Below are 18,588 nucleotides of genomic sequence, written 5' to 3' on the forward strand. Positions count from 1 at the left end.
GGTGATTTGGCCGGCTGGGATTGCAGAGGTCCCATGACCAGATCTGGATATCTGTGACGGAGAATTCTCGAAGAATTTTCCCGATATTTGGGGCAGAAAGGCTTCAAGGGGTTCCAACTTTCCGTCTTCATGCATTTGGGAAACGCGGACATAACCAATTTTGCACTACTTAGATACGAGCAAGACTCCCGCCGCGACATTCCTGACCATACAGGTGCAGCGTAGGTGATGACTGGCAGCACGCACGCTCGGTACAGTCTACGCTTCGTGTCCATGCTTAGAACAGGCGGGCAAATAAACGGCCAGAGACGGCCAAGCGCCGTCACATGTGCATTTGCAGGAACACGAAGCGCCTGGGCATTCCAAAGGAGTTTCCGACCCATCAGCAATCCGAAGTAGAGAACTCCAGATTCCAAATGTAAGACGACTTCGTTCCCCGATAGGTTCACTCCTGGTGGACCTCTTCCTGAATGGAAGACGATCGCCTTCGTCTTTTGCGTATTCACCAAAAAACACCATCGGCCGAACCAAAAAGTGACGATGCGATTTTAGCCGTACTTATATGTATTGGTAGCTGGGTGGCGTTGCTGCTCTCCGGCTGCTCGAGTTGACATAAAATCATTTCCACGTGCTGTGGAGCTGGTAAGCGTCTACCTTATTATAATTATCAGAATTTTTAGCAATTTCCTTGGCCTCATGGATGAGCCTAGAGTAGTAACATAACTTTTCTTTTGAGATTGCAATTGGCTCCATCCAAGTTTATCGTATGCCCAGGCTCAGACCAAGCATGTTCGGCCACTGCTAAAAGGCGAAATTGTTTGGTTTTCAGGGCTCTCTGGCGTTTCTGGAGGCGGCACTTAATTGATCAGTCTTCCTGTCCTACAAGCCTTACTTAATCCTCCCCTGTCCTGTATATAGGGCTTCCCACAGATGAATTTTATCCAATAGACCCCTTCGTAGGTGGTGTGTGGAATGGTAGCTGGCGGTTTGGGTAGGATGTCACCCGTAATGAAAGTATGTAACGAAATCATACATTTATGCTCGTAATACTCTAGCTATTTTCTCTGCAATTCCTGGAACGCACAGAAAGGTGGTGAACGATAGTAGGGGGAAAATGTTTGTCCTGGCGCAGGTTTGACCTTGACATTCCAACCCGGAACTATCGGTCGCAGAGAAAAACAAATGACGTCACGTGAAAGAGGGGGGCATTTGTCCTTCACAGGCAATATAATTGCATCACGTCAACCCAACCCACGCAGGAAAAATCATCCTGGCGCAAGTTTCACCTTGAAACTCAAACCCGGATACATCAACAACTATCGGTCGCAGAGAAAAACAAATAACGTCACGTGAAAGAGGGGGGGGCATTTTTCCTTCATATGCAATCTAGTTGTACGACGTCAACCCAACCCATGCAGGAAAAATCATGACCCAAGGCCATCGCCTCTTATATCTCCAGAACTATCGATTGTAGAGTACAACAAACGGTGCCAAGTGAAAGAAGAGGTAATTATACTTCAGATTAATGCCTTAAAGTGTCCTCTTTATATTGGACAATATATAGATTTTATCAAATATCTCGTTTAATAATAACGATAACAACAAATAAACAAAAATAATGGAAAGACAACGTGATTATATGTAAAAAACTTCCTCATCATTTTTTCGATAGCACTTTAAATAAGCCCGTAAAAATTAATTAAAGTTCTCAAGACCTAATTTTTTGAAATTCCCGCTATTTCTCTTCAATTCCGCTTTGCTATTCTCTCATTCTATACCTATTAATCAGTCTCCTTCTCCTTTTCGGAAATTGACATTTAAAGCGGAGGGCATGAAGAGAGAGTAGAATTGCGTTAACCGGGAAACGCCCATCCCTCACCCCTTAGCTTTTTCCCTTTCCACTACACCTTCTACGCAGTATATAAAGGGGACGGATCGGCGTTAGGTCGCCAGCAGATCGGGAAATAGTCCCGGTCTATAGGCCCACCTAATCATCGTGTAGGGTTCCAGATGAGATCTTCCTCCGTGGGGCTAACACCAAAAGCTGTGGGGGTAAGTATGACCCGTTAGCCAAATTGGCTTTTCGGATTTTTTTTCATTTTTTCTATACGCTCTAGAAGCGAGCAAATGTGAAGATGGGTCACTCTCGATGCCCGCCTTCGATTCCCGGCGAGAAAACCGGAGACCCTTTCCAGGGTATCCAAGGGTTTTCAGGGTACGGGAATATCATTGTCGAAAGGACACCCCCTATGTACCCCTTAGCGGGTTGAGCAGCGTGGGGGTACTCAGTACTAACGTACTGAGTATTTTCCAGAACTTTCAGACCGATCGGACCAGCGGTTTTGGCCCTATGGCCAAAAAAGCCGAAATTTTCGGGAATTATGCTCAATAACTCCGTTGTTTGAAGAGATAAAAATATGATTTAAATTTGAATGTTTATCAGAAAACAGCTGGCTACCGATTCCGCGTGGAATTAATCGTAAAAATATTAGGGTTCACCCTAGGGTAATAAGGGTATAGTAAAATCTCCGACTGAAGTACCCTTTTCAAAATGCTATATGATACGGAGCATAAGTGTTTACTATTCCCAATTTCTAAAAGTTTGATATACCAAATAGGTAGGTCACTATTCCTAAAAGAAAGGATAAGAATTAGGCGGTGGCGTTTACAAAAAACCCTCTAGATAAAAATATGGTTTAAATTTGAAAGTTTATCAGGGAAAATTTAGTTATCTATTCCGCATTGAATTACCCGTAAAATTATAAGTGTTTACCCTTGGAAAACTAAGGGTATGGAAAAATCCCTAATTGAGGTACCATTTTTAAAATTCTGTACGATACCAGACATAAGGGTATAACATTCCCAATTTCTAAAACTTTGATATACCAAATAGGTGGACCAAATATATAATGTTTTCTCTAAGGAATAGGGATACAAAATTGTGGAAATTCATATATATTAAAACGAACATTTTGTTTCAAATAATTTTTATTTGATTATTTTTTTTACATATAAAAAACTTTTCTTGGCTATAATTATAAATCATAACCTCCCCCACCGTCATTGTAAACATTCGGGGGAGAAAAAGTTTCTTCTCCCTCCCCCGAAAAAAGATTGTCGCCACCACCCCCTCCCCGAATCGGGTGGTCATCATCTCCACCTTCTCCACCCGGTAGCGGGTTTCCTCCTCCAAATCCTCCTTCTTCAGAAATGACCCCTCCTCCTGCAACCGAAAGAATCTTTCCCGGATGCTAGCCTGCCAGAATAAAAATAGGTACCGTCAGTAGATATTAATTACACCTCGAGCATTATTAAAATTTGATATAACCAGTTAAAAAAGCTACCACAGAAGTTGATGAAGAGGTCAACGCTTCGGGTGACGTTGAGGTGGAGGTGGTGACGCTGACAGTGGGGGTGCTGTTAAGCGTCGTGGTTGAGGGGGTGGACTCCATCCTACAAAGGTAAAAACGAAAACTTTGTATACAATAAATCATATGTTTATATATATATATATATTAATCGTTACTCACATCAATTAACTGGAGGGTGATTAGAACTGCCAAAACCACCCTGTCCTCGGTTACTATTAGAGGTAACGTCATCAGACACTACAAATGAAACATCTGTAGCGATTCTTTCAAGGATGATTTGACATATTCTAGCTCCTCTTCTCACCAAAAAATCCTCATCACTATGGTTATAGAGGAGAACCTTAATTTCCCCCCTATAATCAGGATCAATTACACCCGCCCCAACTTCTATCCCATACCTCAGCGAAAGACTAGAGCGGGATGCGAGTCTCCCGTAAAATCCTTTGGGGATTTCAAGGGAGAATCCGCAAGGTATTAAAGCCCGCCCCCGCTTAGGAATTATATCCCACTGGACAGCACTAATATCATATCCAGCAGGGCATTCATAGCATGGCATAGGGGTACTTGCAAACGGGTGTAGTTTCCTAATGATGATGGAAATTCTGAAAATTTTAATATGATAAATATATATATTAAAGACCCCTCCTCAACCATATTCAAATAACATTTAAAATAATGTTAATTATCTCTAAGTCATAATTACCCAGAAGCAGAAGTAGTAGCCTCCATGATTATGATTTTTGGTGCAGGAGTGGTGACAAGACTGGAATATGGTGCAATTCGGCAATTCGGCAATGAGCGGCGATGATCAGAGGAGAGCGGATAATAGCGACGGTAGTAGATCTCTGCCAGGTGTTGAATGATGGAGACTCAAAGCTGAGGGTTTATATACAGGAACGCTTCTGTAGAGCATCATGCTACGTGCTAAAACTAGGAAGTTAGAGGAGGAGGTTGCATTAAGCAAGATCGGATAGTGGAGTGGGTTTTTTTTCACTCCGCTGACCTCACTCGTTGAACATATCCCAACATCCTTGAGAGATTCCTCATCCTCCTTAATCTCTTTCAATAACAACTCCTTGCATGTCCTCGGATGTTCGGCATTGAGCATTGCATTTTTTCAGTAGAAGCTGCCAACTCCAAAGACCTTGGCACATGCTCAGGTTGCGTCGAAGGATAATTGAAAGGAAATACCTGAACTAGTCAATTCCATCCAAGCACATGCGTAGATGATGAAATTACTTGATTTCAACTAGGTAACCTTCTTGCGCGGATGTTCGGCATTGAGCATTGCATTTTTTAAGTAGAAGCTGCCAACTCCGCAAACCTTGGCACATGCTTAGGTTGCGTCGGTGGATAATTCAAATGGTTGAACTAGTTAATTCCATCCACATCCAGACCAGCACATGCACAGATGATGACATTACTTGATTCTAACTAGGTGGCCTTCTTGCACGGGTGTTCCGCTGAGGGAATTAGCTTTTATTTCTATAAAACTCCACTTCTGAGAGTTAAGTTTCCATTTCCTCCAGAGCAGCTTAGAGAGCTATTACGGACCGATTTCACCTCCCGAATCATCAGCTGTATTCATTGACGTCAGGAGTAAGTACATATCATTAATAATCGCATTAATTTCTTAGGGTATATGCAATACCTAAAAGAAATTCATATATAATTGATTTTATCAATAGGATTGCATAGTTTGTTAACTAATCAGAAGTAGTAATATATATACAGCAATGTCTAACGTAAATTCACTATATAAAATATCATTATTAAAGTTATCAAAATATATTGTTCAAAGCGCATTCGTTAAGACGGAGAAGAGACAATCACCGGGTATCTCATTTAGACATTGTTTGCAGAGTAAAGTTGACATAATCTTGTACCATTTATCCGATTCAATACCTCGCACTACGTTTAATCATATTGAGCAATATACTATTGCAGAAGAATACGAGTTTCTGTTCGAACGGGGTTATGAAGTAGATGATATTCGTTACGAGGTTTTTCTACCTCTAGATCCTGCACTTAATGTAATGAGATGAAAATGTATTTTTTCATACGTATCATTTTTTTATTTTATTTCAGCAACAGCTCAAAGAACCTTTAATCATGCCCTCTATCCAAGAAATTCTAGAAAATTACAATGCTGGTAGCTATCACAATTCGGAAGAATTAGAACAGGCATTAAGTGACATATATATGAAAATAGTGTTTGATGACGATAACATTTCTGATATGGGGACGTATAATCGAATGAAAAATGCGCTGGATAAGGCAAAGGGAAGAAAATTTTGCACTTACTGTGAAATCTTCTATGACATTGACGAGGCTATGCCTCATGAGAATACCAACGCGCACCGGATTAAAATCAACGAGCAAATAGGGAGAGGATTAAATGAAATTGAATCAGCTATTCGTTCCAGACTGAAAACATTTTGGATTACTCCCGTGGAAGATGGTGAACAGGACGTGATCTCATTTCTCAATAACATCAAAACTCAGTTGATCGAAAAGATAAATGCTCAAATAGTGGAAAATAGTGCCATTAAATTCAATCTTGTTTTAATTTGCAAATTCAAAAAGGGTGAGAGGGATGAAATGAACGCTTCCTTCAAAACCAACAATCGCAGGTTATTGTTAGCAGATGAAATTGAGGAAGTAATCAATGAGACATTTTCTAAACTTTTAAAAGAAAAGTCCGAATTTCAAGCTAAAGGTTCAGGATGGGCCTTATCAAATGTGCTAGGTTTAGAACTGCGAATAAACAAGTACACGCCATTTCGAGGATCAACATTCATTGAGCTGCCTATAAAAATTAGGAATACTAAATCCGTTATCAATATCAGAAATGATGATCAATACTGCTTTAAGTATGCCATTTGGGCCAAAAATATCGATAAGGATCCTCAAAGAGTTTCCCAGTATAAGACACGAGCATGCCATATGGGTTACAATTGGGACTGCATCGCGTACCCGGTGGAGCTGAAAGATATTCCCAAATTCGAACGTGTCAATAATATTTCAATCAACGTTTTTGGTCTGACAGATAAGAACCTCGTGTACCCACTAAAAATTGTAGATCATGAGCTCGAGGATCATCGCGACCTCCTTTACATTAGCAACGAAACAACCGCTCACTATTGTTGGATTAGGAATTTTGATAAATTGATTCACTCCCAAATTACGAAGCATTCTAATAGAATATTCACTTGCAAACGCTGCCTCACACATTACCAGAGTAAGCACAGGCTAGAAGAGCATCAACAGCTATGTAAAGGTACAGGCGAGCCGAGTAAAATCATTCTACCTGACGAGGACAATAAAAGTTTACAATTCACAAACTTAAATTATTCTTTTCGGGTACCTTTTGTCATTTACGCTGACTTTGAATGTCTTCTGGAAAATATTAGTACCTGCGAGCCTTATCCTTACTCATCCTATACTAATTTAATGCAGAGACATACCCCATTCAGCTTTAGTTACATCGTAGTGGGACCTGAGGGATGCGAGGACCCATACCTGTACCGAGGTCCCAATGCTGCTAGGGTATTCATTTTACGGATGAAAGAAGAGGCTGAAAAAGTTTGTAAACTTTACAAAAATATTATTCCAATGAATCCTCTCACTCCAGAGGAAGACTCAGATTTTGAAACTGCAAACGCATGTCACATTTGTGTTAAAGAATTGAAGGAGAATAAAGTTAGAGACCATGATCATTTGACAGGAAAGTATAGAGGACCTGCGCACTATTTTTGTAACATTCAATATAAAATGCCGAATTTCCTTCCAATCTTTATTCATAACCTCTCATCATATGATGGGCATTTCATCGTACGAGAGCTTAACTATGATGACAGGGAAATATTTATAATTCCAAATTCTGAAGAAAAATATATATCTTTTTCTAAGTCTATCACGGAAAATTTCAAAATTCGGTTTGTTGACACGTTTAGATTCATGCCTACCTCTCTAGCTTCATTGGTTGCCAATTTAACAGAGTTTAAATGCACAAGCACAATATTCGGTGAAAAGACAAATTTAGTTACACGAAAGGGGGTTTATCCCTATGATTACACTGATTCGTTGAATAAACTCGATGAAACCTTGCTCCCGGAAAAGGAGAATTTTTACAACAGACTGACCGATGAATATGTATCTGACGCAGATTATCAGCATGCAGAAAATGTTTGGGGCGCATTTGAATGTGAAACACTCGGCGATTACAGCGATGTCTATCTGAAAAGCGACGTGACCCTTTTAGCTGATGTTTTTGAAAATTTTCGTGACGTATGCTACAGCGCGTATAAACTAGATCCTGCGTGGTATTATACTGCTCCAGGTTTAACTTTTGATGCAATGCTCAAATACACTGAAATAGAACTAGAGCTTTTGACTGACTACGACATGATACTAATGATTGAAAACGGCATCCGAGGAGGAATTTCACAATGCTGTAAAAGGTATTGCGAATCGAACAATAGATACATGTCAAGTCATGACCCAGATTCAGGTCCAACCTATTTGACATATCTAGACGCTAACAATCTCTATGGGTGGGCCCTTTCGAGACCCCTTCCCTACGGTAAATTTCGATGGTTAACACAGGCAGAAATTGATGATTTAAACGTTGAAAATGTTCCCGAAGACAGTGAAACTGGATATATTCTTGAAGTTGATCTTGAGTACCCACATAGGCTACACGATACACATTCAGATCTCCCTCTTTGCCCGGAAAACAAGACACCACCTGGCGGTAAACATAAAAAACTGCTAACAACTCTCGAAAATAAGAGTAAATATGTAATTCATTACGTAAACTTGAAACAAGCTTTAGAACTAGGACTGGTGCTGAAGAAGGTGCATAGAGTAATCAGGTTTAGTCAATCACCTTGGTTAAAGACCTATATTGATTTGAACACTGAGAAAAGAAAAATGGCAGTCAATGATTTTGAGAAGGATTTCTATAAACTGATGAACAATGCAGTATTTGGGAAAACAATGGAGAACGTGAGGAAACGTATGAATATGGAATTAGTGGTAAACGAAAAAAGACTACAAAAACTAATTAATAAGTCAACATTTCTGGATAGGACGATTTTTCACGAGTGTTTAGTTGCCATTCACATGCGGAAGGCAGTCATAAAAATGAATAAACCTATATATATAGGTTTCTGTGTCTTGGACTTGAGTAAGACTTTAATGTATAACTTTCATTATAGAACAATGCTTCCGAAATACGGGGAAAATATATCCCTCGCCTACACCGATACTGATAGCTTCATATATGAAATAAAAACGGATGATGTGTATAGGGATTTTCTGGGGAACCTAGATGCATTTGACACGTCGAATTATCCAAAGTATCACTTTTGCTTTTCTGAACAAAATAAAAAAGTAATTGGTAAATTCAAGGACGAATGCGATGGAAACCTAATGACACATTTTGTCGGATTACGTAGTAAACTTTATTCGTTCAAGCTAGAGGGAGGTAAAGAAAAGAAGAAAGCAAAAGGAATAACGAAAGTTGTTAAGGAAAAAGGTTTAAAATTTAACGACTATGTACAATGTCTCCGGGAGAACTCGGTGGTATTTCGAAAAATGAACGTGATACGGAGTAAAATGCATAATATTTACACCATGGAGATGAATAAAGTCACGCTGAATGCATCCGACGATAAGCGATACCTTTGTGAAGACGGGATAAAAACGTTTGCGTGGGGTCACTATAAAATTCCACGAAAACGAACGCATAATGATGCTTTTAACGGCGATTGAAATTATAAAAGAAAGATATTTTTAATCTAAATTTCAGTGTTAACCATGACGTTAGCCTGGAAGCATCCGTTTACCTGTATTTGCGCGGGTCCCTCAGGCTGCGGGAAAACCACATTTGTCACGCAGTTTTTGGAAAATTTAGATTATATGGTGAATAGCCCGATACGTGAAATAGTATGGTGCTGTGCTCCTGGAAGTGAACCAAGCATTAGAATACCCGTTCAATTTCGAACCGAAATACCGCCTTTCGAAGAATTTGGTGGTGTGCCAACGTTGTACGTGATTGATGATTTAATGAGCGAAGGGGCCTATAGCAAAGACGTCTCTAAACTGTTCACTAGAGGAAGCCATCACTTTAACATTTCGGTTTTCCTAATTACGCAGAATATTTTTTATCAAAACCCGCAAGCGAGAAACATCTCGCTAAATTCCAAGTATATCGTTGTCTTTAAGAATCCTAGAGATAGGTCGCAATTTGGTCACTTGGCTAGGCAGGTGTATCCGGAAAAATCGGGGGAATTGGAGAGGGTATATAAACAAGTTACGCAACAACCATTCGGTTATTTGGTTCTGGATCTTGGTCAGGACTCAGACGAGAGGTTTCGTTTTAGAACGAAAATATTTCCTAAAGACGGGGCAACTGTAGTTTACATGTCCCTACACGATGAAAAGATTGAAGAACAATAAACATTTGCTCCACGTCTTAAAATCGGCAAAACCAAAACTTCGCACTGCGATTGTTAAAACCTCGGACGACGAGTTGATCAAAGCCATTTGCGATTGTTGTTTGAATACACTTAACGGGAACCATAAGATAGATAATAGGTTAAAACAAAAACTATCCAAGCATCGTAACACGTTGAGAAAGTTAGCTGTGCGGGGGGCGAGTGTGAAGAAGAAACGTGCGCTGCTCGTACAAAAAGGTGGTTTTTTACCATTATTGCTGGGATCAATTTTAAGCGGTGTCATCGGTAGCCTGCTGGGAAAATGAGCCTGCGTAAGATGCTAGTCGTGACTCCGGAAGTTTTTGATCGAAGTCGTGTAAAGGCTAGGTTGAGTACATTGGACAAGGAAATGAAAGGTGTGTTGGTTAAGAAAAGTATAAAGGATATTGATAAGTGGCATTTGTATAAAAGAATACTCGATAAATACCTTGACGCCGTCTCAGATATAAACTCCCCCGTACACGTTCCAATAGTCAAGTCCTTGGTAGAAACACCAACGAGGTCACGAGTTGCTGACGAGAGAGAGGAAATCCCCGCATTGAGAAAAACTCTGGCAGAAGTGAAAAGGTTGAATAAAGATTTAGACTCGACATGGGGACGCATACACGAAAGGCTAGGGGGAATGGAAAGCGTAACGTCAACGAGAAAAAAACGAAACCTATCGCGAGAAAGAAAACAACAGCTACCGTCTCCAAGAAAAATTCCGAGAAAAAGCGAGCGCGTAAGAAAACCGAAGACATACGGTCCGGATTGGGACACGACGTGATTGAGAACATATATAATAGCCCAGAGCACCCTGCCGGGTTTTCATCGGTTGAAAAATTATATAAAGCTACGGGAATAGGCCGAAAGGTGATTCGTGAGTGGTTAGAATCTCAAGAGGCATATACACGACACAAACCGGTGAGGAAAAGGTTCCCCAGAAATCACTATAACGTAACTTACATTGATGAGTGCTGGCAGTGCGATTTGAATGATTTGAGAAGATTGAAAAAATACAACAACGGGTGCTGTTACATTATGACTATAATAGACCTATTCTCCCGTTTTGCGTGGGCGAAAGCTTTGAGGACAAAGAGGCCGGAGGAGATAATTGAAGTATTTAAGGCTATATTTCGCGAACGCAAACCATTGAAAATTCAGAGCGATAAAGGGGGTGAATTTGTTAATAGTAAATTTAAAACTTTTCTCTCGAATCGAGGGGTAAAGTTTTACACCACAAATAATCCGGACATTAAGGCTAGCCTCGTTGAACGTTTCAATCGCACGCTAAAGTCTAAAATGTACAAGTATTTCACGAAATACACAACCTACAAATATGTCGATGTGCTCCCAAACCTCATTAGTAGTTATAACAATTGCGTTCATTCTAGCACAGGTATCGCACCCTCCAAAGTGAATGCAAAAAATGCATTTTCAATCGCTAGTCACATGAGGAAACCACTTACTAGCAAGGATTTTAAATTGAACGCGAATGATTATGTGAGAATCAGTAAGGAGCGACTTCCATTTACCAAAGGATACACTCCAAACTATACTAGTGAAATATTCAAAATCGCGGACGTGGATCGATCGAGGTCAATACCGACATATAAATTGAAGGACCTTAACGGTGAGGATATAAAGGGTAGTTTCTATGTGGAAGAACTAGTCAAGGTGAATGTGTCCTCCGAGACGGAATATAGGATAGAAAAAGTTTTGAGACGTAAAGGGAGTGGACCTAAATTGGAATACTTTGTCAAGTGGGAAGGATACCCATCCTCATTTAATTCTTGGATTCCTGCCTCCTCCGTGCGTACATTATGAACGAATTTTATCTTACACTACCTAGCGACAGTTCGAGGGATTTCTATCCGAGAAATACGATAGCTAACTACAAAACAAAATTGAGTCATCGTATCGATTTGATGAATGATGATTGGTACGTAGGTCTGGCGGAAATTTCCCTTCCATCTATTCATATTCTTTCTGGTGAAGTAAGAGAGGTAATTGGAGATGCTGGAACTTTGGAGGAAGAAGAAGAAGCGTCTTCTAAAGATAATAGAACGCGAAATGAAAAGGGATTAGTTCGCGGAGAGATAGGAGGACCGAGGTATGAATCTAGCGACGTTAAAATTAGATTAAAAGATGGTTCGTTCTTTGTAGTGCCTACTGGCTCATACGAATCACTAGGTAAGGCCTTTGTCAAACCATTCCTCGAACTAGATAAAGCGAAACGTAAAGCAGTACAAACGGAAATCTTTAATGCGAATAATGATGATCTTCCATTCGCTGAAAACGTATCAGGATTGAGTGAGCGTATAGAACCTGGCGTGTTAATTACTGCTAAAAACGTTACTTACACTTTACTTCCGGGCACGTATAATTCCTTTCGAGATTTATTTATTACTACTCTGTCGGATTTTAGTACGATTAGTAGAAATTACATTCGTGGAGACATATCAGGTATAATATCCATACTAGCAGCGAAGGAAGCACATGCAATAAACAAAAGCGATGTGGTAAAAGGAATCATAGCAAACTCCTCTTCCAACATATATGTCTACACAGATATAATCAAACCGCAATTTGTGGGTGATTCGCTCAGTCGATGCGTACGCATCTTGAATACTAAAATTGGTGAATATCAGACATTCAATCCGATATATTATTTCCCCGTTGAGAAGAACCATATCGAAAGCATCGAAATTCTACTGAGTGATAAACTCGGTGAGCCCATATCTTTTCGTAGTGGTGAGCAAAGCTCTATAATAGTGTTACACTTTATAAAAAAGAACTAATTCACGTTAGTTTATCATTCTGCGTCGAGATGGCATCGGTGGTGGACCGATATTACAGTTATTATGCGAAGCAGGTGGGGGAGAGATTGGGCCATTGTATAGAGCTTCGTACAGGGTACAAAAGGGACGAGGTATTGGAAGTTTTCTCGCAGGTCTGTGGCGTTTTGCTAAGCCATTACTATTCAGCGGACTGAAAAGTGTGGGTAAGGAAGCAGCGAGTGCGGGAGCGGCGGCTCTCGCGGACCTTGGGACTAAACCGGTAAAGGATATACTGCGCAGTAGAATAAACGAGGCGGGGCAGAACTTGAAACGCAAGGCCGAGGATAAGTTGAAAGGTATGACTGGTGGACGATTGAGGTTCGTGAAACGTCCAAGGCTAAATAAAATAAAACCCATTGGTGGTAAGAAAAAACAGCATTCGAGTAGAAGGCGGAAACGAGGAAAGGTCGCGCTGAGTGATATTTTTTCATAATGAGTGAGCACATGCTGAGTTCGCTGGACATATTCCAACCCAATCCTCCGATACAGACGAACATTCTCTCGAAGCGACTTGTATCATATAAACCCATCTCTTCGTTGGATAATAGATCCGTTATCGAATTTCTAATAAAAGATTCTGGAGATGCGTACAAGGACTTGAATAGCGTTTATCTGAGACTTAAAGTGAAACTCTGTAAAAAGAATTTAACTGACTTTACCGATAGTGATACCAATCAGCCGGGTGTCGTCAACAATCTTCTCCATTCTCTCTTTGAACAGTGTAATGTATATTTCAATGGAACTCTTGTCACACCATCCGAGGATAATTACCACTATAGGAGCTTTTTCGAAAACGCGTTAAACTATGGGGTCGATGCGAGCAGAACGCACCTGCGTAATGTAGGCTGGGAATTAGATACGGGAAATGATATCGATAAGACGGATTCTTCCAATGCAGGGTACACGAAACGAAAATCATGGTTCAAGAATAGCACCGAGGTGGAACTATTTGGTAAATTGCACGTGGACGTGTTCAATCAGTCGCAACTATTGCTGGATCGAGTCGATGTTGGAATTAGGTTGATGCTTGCACCTCCCTCCTTCTATCTCATGGAGGGAGAAGAAGGAGTCTTGAAAATTCTCGACGCTACTCTTTCCGTGCAACAGTTTGAAATCAATCCGTCCATATTGGTGGCGCATAGTAAAATATTACAAAGTGGGAAAAATGCGAAATATCATTACAAAAGAACTGAACTAAAGACTTTTACTATACCTGCCGGAGGTCGAACCTTGAATATCGATAATGCTATTGTTGGACGGATACCTAACACAATCGTTTTTGCAATGGTAGATAATGAATCATATGCGGGCAGTGTGATGAGGAATCCGTTCGCCTTATCTCATTATTCATTGGAGAATTTTTCAATGTTTGTAAACGGTGTTCAGATTCCTTCGGAAGGTTTGGAGTGTAATTTCTACGGGAAAAAATATTGGGCACGTGCGTACGATACATTATTTTCGGGTACTGGAATAAAGCACGCTGACAGAGGTAATCAAATCACGTACGACATGTTCGGACACGGTTATTTCATGCTAGTCTTTGATCTAACCCCCGACAATTCTGGGAATGAGGATCATATAAGTTTAGGAGACAGAGGTGTGGTGAGAATAGAGGCTAAATTCGAGCGAGAGTTGACAAAAACAGTCACGTGTCTGCTTTTTGCTGAGTATGACGCTACATTGGAAATAGATAAAGACAGGAACATTATCGCAAACTTTTAGTCATGGATAGCGTGCAGATAGATACGTTATTAAGACAATTTAAAATATTCCGCGGAGTCTATGCATCTGATAGGTTACCAAAATCACCTCAAAATGGAGTTTACATAGTTAATTTAGATCCTTCTAATTTACCTGGTTCTCACTGGGTGGGGATATACTTGGACAATCATTCAGCCGAGTATTTTGATTCTTATGGTCTGCCTCCCTTCGTAGCGAACGTACGCCAATTTTTAAAACCATTCACAGTCACTCAAAATCGTGTACAAATTCAAAGCTTTCATTCGGATATTTGCGGTGAATACTGCTGTCTCTATACCGCGAGTAAATCTTTAGGACAAAAACTACACAAATTCCTCAACCAATTCCACCAAACCATCCCCCATCTCAACGACTGCCGAGCCTTGAAGCTGTTCCGTCTAACCTTCAACCAACTACGACGCGTCAGATGTCACCCTAGAGCTCAACGGTGCTGTTCCAGAATAAATAGGACGAATTGGTGAGGAAAACATCCATTGCGGAAGAGAAAGCCAAAGGATGCAGATCATCGTGGCCGTGTGCTTTTCAAAGGGGGGAGTTACGGAGATGGCAGCCGTCGATTTGGATAGCAATCGTCTCTTCTGGGGCAGCTTTCGTCGTCATGGAAAGCTCACAGCTGGAGGAAAGAAGCTTCGATTTCAAGATCCACTGCATTGCAACGAGGAGACCTCGTTTGAGCACGGCTTCATCTCAAACATCGAGTTGGCCCCAGCTTTGGAAGCCATCATAGAGGGGGTCACGGGGCTTTACGCATTTAGCGAGGCAGAGTGCGAATTTCTCTCTGATCTCACGGGGCGCACGTTCATTTGCATGGAAAAGGAGCTGGCCTGCCCCCATCCCGAGAAATGTACCTTCCCCTCATTTTCCTGCCTGAATCCCTGTCATAAATTGCGCAGTAGCGTTTGTGCCCTCAGAAACGCGCACTCTCTGGCGCAGTGGTTCCAATACAACCGCCTCAAGGCTGAGGTTGAGCCCTGCCCAGATGACTGTTCCCCATCCCCTCTTCCATCGCCGATCTCTTAAGCAATTTTAATACACGCTAGACTTCAGTCGTGATGCAGCCGTCAGTGGATGCGGTTCTCCAGTCACCACCGGTGAAGAGAAAGAGACCTGCTGGACATTCGACTTGCTCTCCGCCTCGACTTTTGAACAATTTACTTCTTCAAACGGTGTATTATTTGAATGAGGCAAAGACAAAGAGCGTGTGCATTGGTTACGGAAGTGACTTTGAATCAGTGGTTCAATTTAACGGTAAAAAAAGTGTAACATTTTCACAAAGTGAATGGGAAAGCATCTCGAATTCGATAGAGACTGTAAACGTGTACTTTTATAGGGGAGAAAAAGGTGTGTTAACGTCACCCTGCTTGGCATATGCAAATTACTTTGGGAAGAGACATTTGGTTTTGAAAAGCAATTTAACGAAAAACACCGTCAACTTGAATGGTGATGAGTGGGGGGCTCTAATACAACTCTTCAAACTGATAAATCTATTTCTCCAGAGGCTTTTGGATAGTCGTCAAAAAATAAAACAGTTTCTCGCGAATAAATTAGCAAATAATATTGCAAATTGTGATATACAGAGGCTTGAATTGGAGAAGGTACTCATTGCGTATGATTCGGCTGATGACTAAAAGTATTTGGCTTCCTGTATGTGAATGTAAGACTTTTTAACCTCTGGCACGAATGAAAGTTCTGTAAGTTAAAAGGTCTTGATGTAAGTTTAACCCCTGGCATTGGGTGTAAAAACCTTGTAAGTTGGACATACATCGCGATGAGTGCCATTATCGAATTTCAAGGATTTATGACCAGCGATGGAAAATTTATTGTCAAGGAATTGGCAATAATCGCTGTCCAGAACAAATGTTGTAATACGTGGCTATTTAAATCGCCGGCGAGAATTCTTTATACTAAAGAGGCGACTTGGCTGCGTAACAATTATCACGGCTTGACGGAATATTCTGGAGACGTGGATTATTCTGATTTGGAGAGTGTATTATCCAATTATACGAGGCCATATAAATATTTATATACCAAGGGTGTACAAAAGGCATCTTTCTTAAACGGTCTTCTTCCCGAGGGAATTTGTGTTGCTAATCTCGAACTGTACGGCTGTCCCTCGCTCAAGAAATTAACTACACATGAGGGATGCTTATTACCTGCACACCAGAATACCACACAATGTGCAAGAAAAAACTGTTTCAAGTTGGCTGAATGGTGTATTCAAAATAAAATTTGTAAATAAAAAATGTAAAAATTATTATTGTTGTAATGAAAACCAGTAAAAAAATGTATGTATGCTTTAATAAATTATGTAAAACCCGTATCCGTGTTTTATTTCTAACCTTATATCCCATAAAATGAGTAATAAAAAACAATGTTCAATAATAAACTTTTATTTACTTTAATATACAAACATTTCATCTTCAAATTTGAGTACAAATTTGATCACTCTCAGACGGGTGCCTCGGATATGGTCCGTGGTACAGTATCGCACTTTCGATTCTTTATGGTCCGTGTAGCAAACTGGCTTCACTCCGTCAACTTCCACGCGATCTCCTTTGCTAACAAATTGCGATCCACCGTCAAACTCAGTTCTTCCTCGACGCTCTAGAACATATCCTCCATTTACTCTCGATTGCGGGCGATGTGCTTCGTACACGTCCAGCCAAATAAAGGGAAGCTGCTCCTCGGCCTTTAGACGCTTCTCAGGATCGGAGATGTCAGATGCCTGGGTGATGTTGAATCTCACGACTCTCCCACTTCCATCTTGAAAGCCGGAAAATTTCACTTTTTGCCCGACGACATCAAACTCACGGTTCTGGTGTCGGAACACACAGTAGTACGTAGTTAGGAAAGAAACTGATAGCATAAAATCGGTATTTTCAATTCTTTCTCTCGGGATGCATATTGAGTACGCATCCTCATCTTCTATTCGCTCCATGCGCAGATATGCGTCACCCAAGCGAGCACATAAAAAGTCAATTTTCACGCTCATGTTGACGGAGAATGAGCTTCTTTTCGGAAGAGGTTAGTTATATACATAAGTGGGAGGAGTCACGTTGCAACCTCACTTGTTAAGATCTTGGTAACTGCCAATGGGATATGGCAGCACTAGGGTAGTAGATACGAGAAGCCGTTCCTGAAACACGCCATCTTGGATTTTCTAGAAGGCGGGTCCTATACCGGATGCTGGGATGGTTATCGACAGGACAGAGGTGATGGCCTGTGTCCTATGTTTTTATCTGCCAATTCTATTTTACAGCACTAGGGTATTTGATAGGAAATTAACGAGATAATTGATGAAATCTATATATTGTTCAATTTAAAGGGGACACTTTAAGGCATTTATCTGAAGTATAATTGCCTCCCTTTTCACTTGGCACCGTTTGTTGTACTCTTCAATCGATAGTTCTGGAGATATAAGAGGCGATGGCCTTGGGTCATGATTTTTCCTGCATGGGTTGGGTTGACGTTGTACAACTAGATTGCATATGAAGGAAAAATGCTCCCTCCCCCCTCTTTCACGTGACGTTATTTGTTTTTCTCTACGACCGATAGTTGTTGATGTATCCGGGTTTGAGTTTCAAGGTGAAACTTGCGCCAGGATGATTTTTCCTGCGTGGGTTGGGTTGACGTGATGCAATTATATTGCCTGTGAAGGACAAATGCCCCCCTCTTTCACGTGACGTCATTTGTTTTTCTCTGCGACCGATAGTTCCGGGTTGGAATGTCAAGGTCAAACCTGCGCCAGGACAAACATTTTCCCCCTACTAACGATATCGGTTTTGTTTTTTCTTCTTCCATAGAGGCTTTTTTTGGGTCAAATCCTGCATTTTATTCTTCTTCCAGGCAATCTTATTAGGATCAAGTATCTGGGATTTGTCCGCAAGGCAGCAATCAAGTATCTCTTTTCCAGGGGAAGTGTTTCACCAGCCAAGATGGGCCAGTGTCTTTATCAGTGAAACTTTCTGTACCAGGTTGCGGTGGGAACAGGCGTGGAGTTACCGTTCGGTTAGCGTTATGGAGTCAGTTTATTATAGTTTCAATGCCAGTGAAATATGTAAAAATTTTAAGTCCTACAGCTTACTAAAAACTTAGATTTACTTATAGTGATTGGGGACGGACAAATGAACTATA

General features: G+C 40.8%; 1 long non-coding RNA gene across 2 annotated transcripts; it reads right to left on the minus strand.

Annotated features, from left to right (window-relative positions):
- Positions 1-2,985: 2,985 nt before the first annotated feature.
- On the minus strand, positions 2,986-4,092 carry LOC139687226 (uncharacterized). Of its 2 annotated transcripts, none has more exons than XR_011700624.1 (4): positions 4,075-4,092; positions 3,531-3,973; positions 3,345-3,453; positions 2,986-3,256 (listed from the first exon to the last, which is right to left on the minus strand). It is a non-coding gene; the product is annotated as an uncharacterized lncRNA (long non-coding RNA). The 2 variants fall into 2 exon arrangements; XR_011700625.1 differs by having other exon boundaries at positions 3,345-3,474.
- Between the last annotated feature and the right edge of the window lie 14,496 nt (positions 4,093-18,588).

Source organism: Hetaerina americana, unplaced genomic scaffold (assembly GCF_022747635.1).
Source record: "Hetaerina americana unplaced genomic scaffold, ioHetAmer1.1.p SCAF_18, whole genome shotgun sequence".
NCBI classification, from domain to species: domain Eukaryota; kingdom Metazoa; phylum Arthropoda; class Insecta; order Odonata; family Calopterygidae; genus Hetaerina; species Hetaerina americana.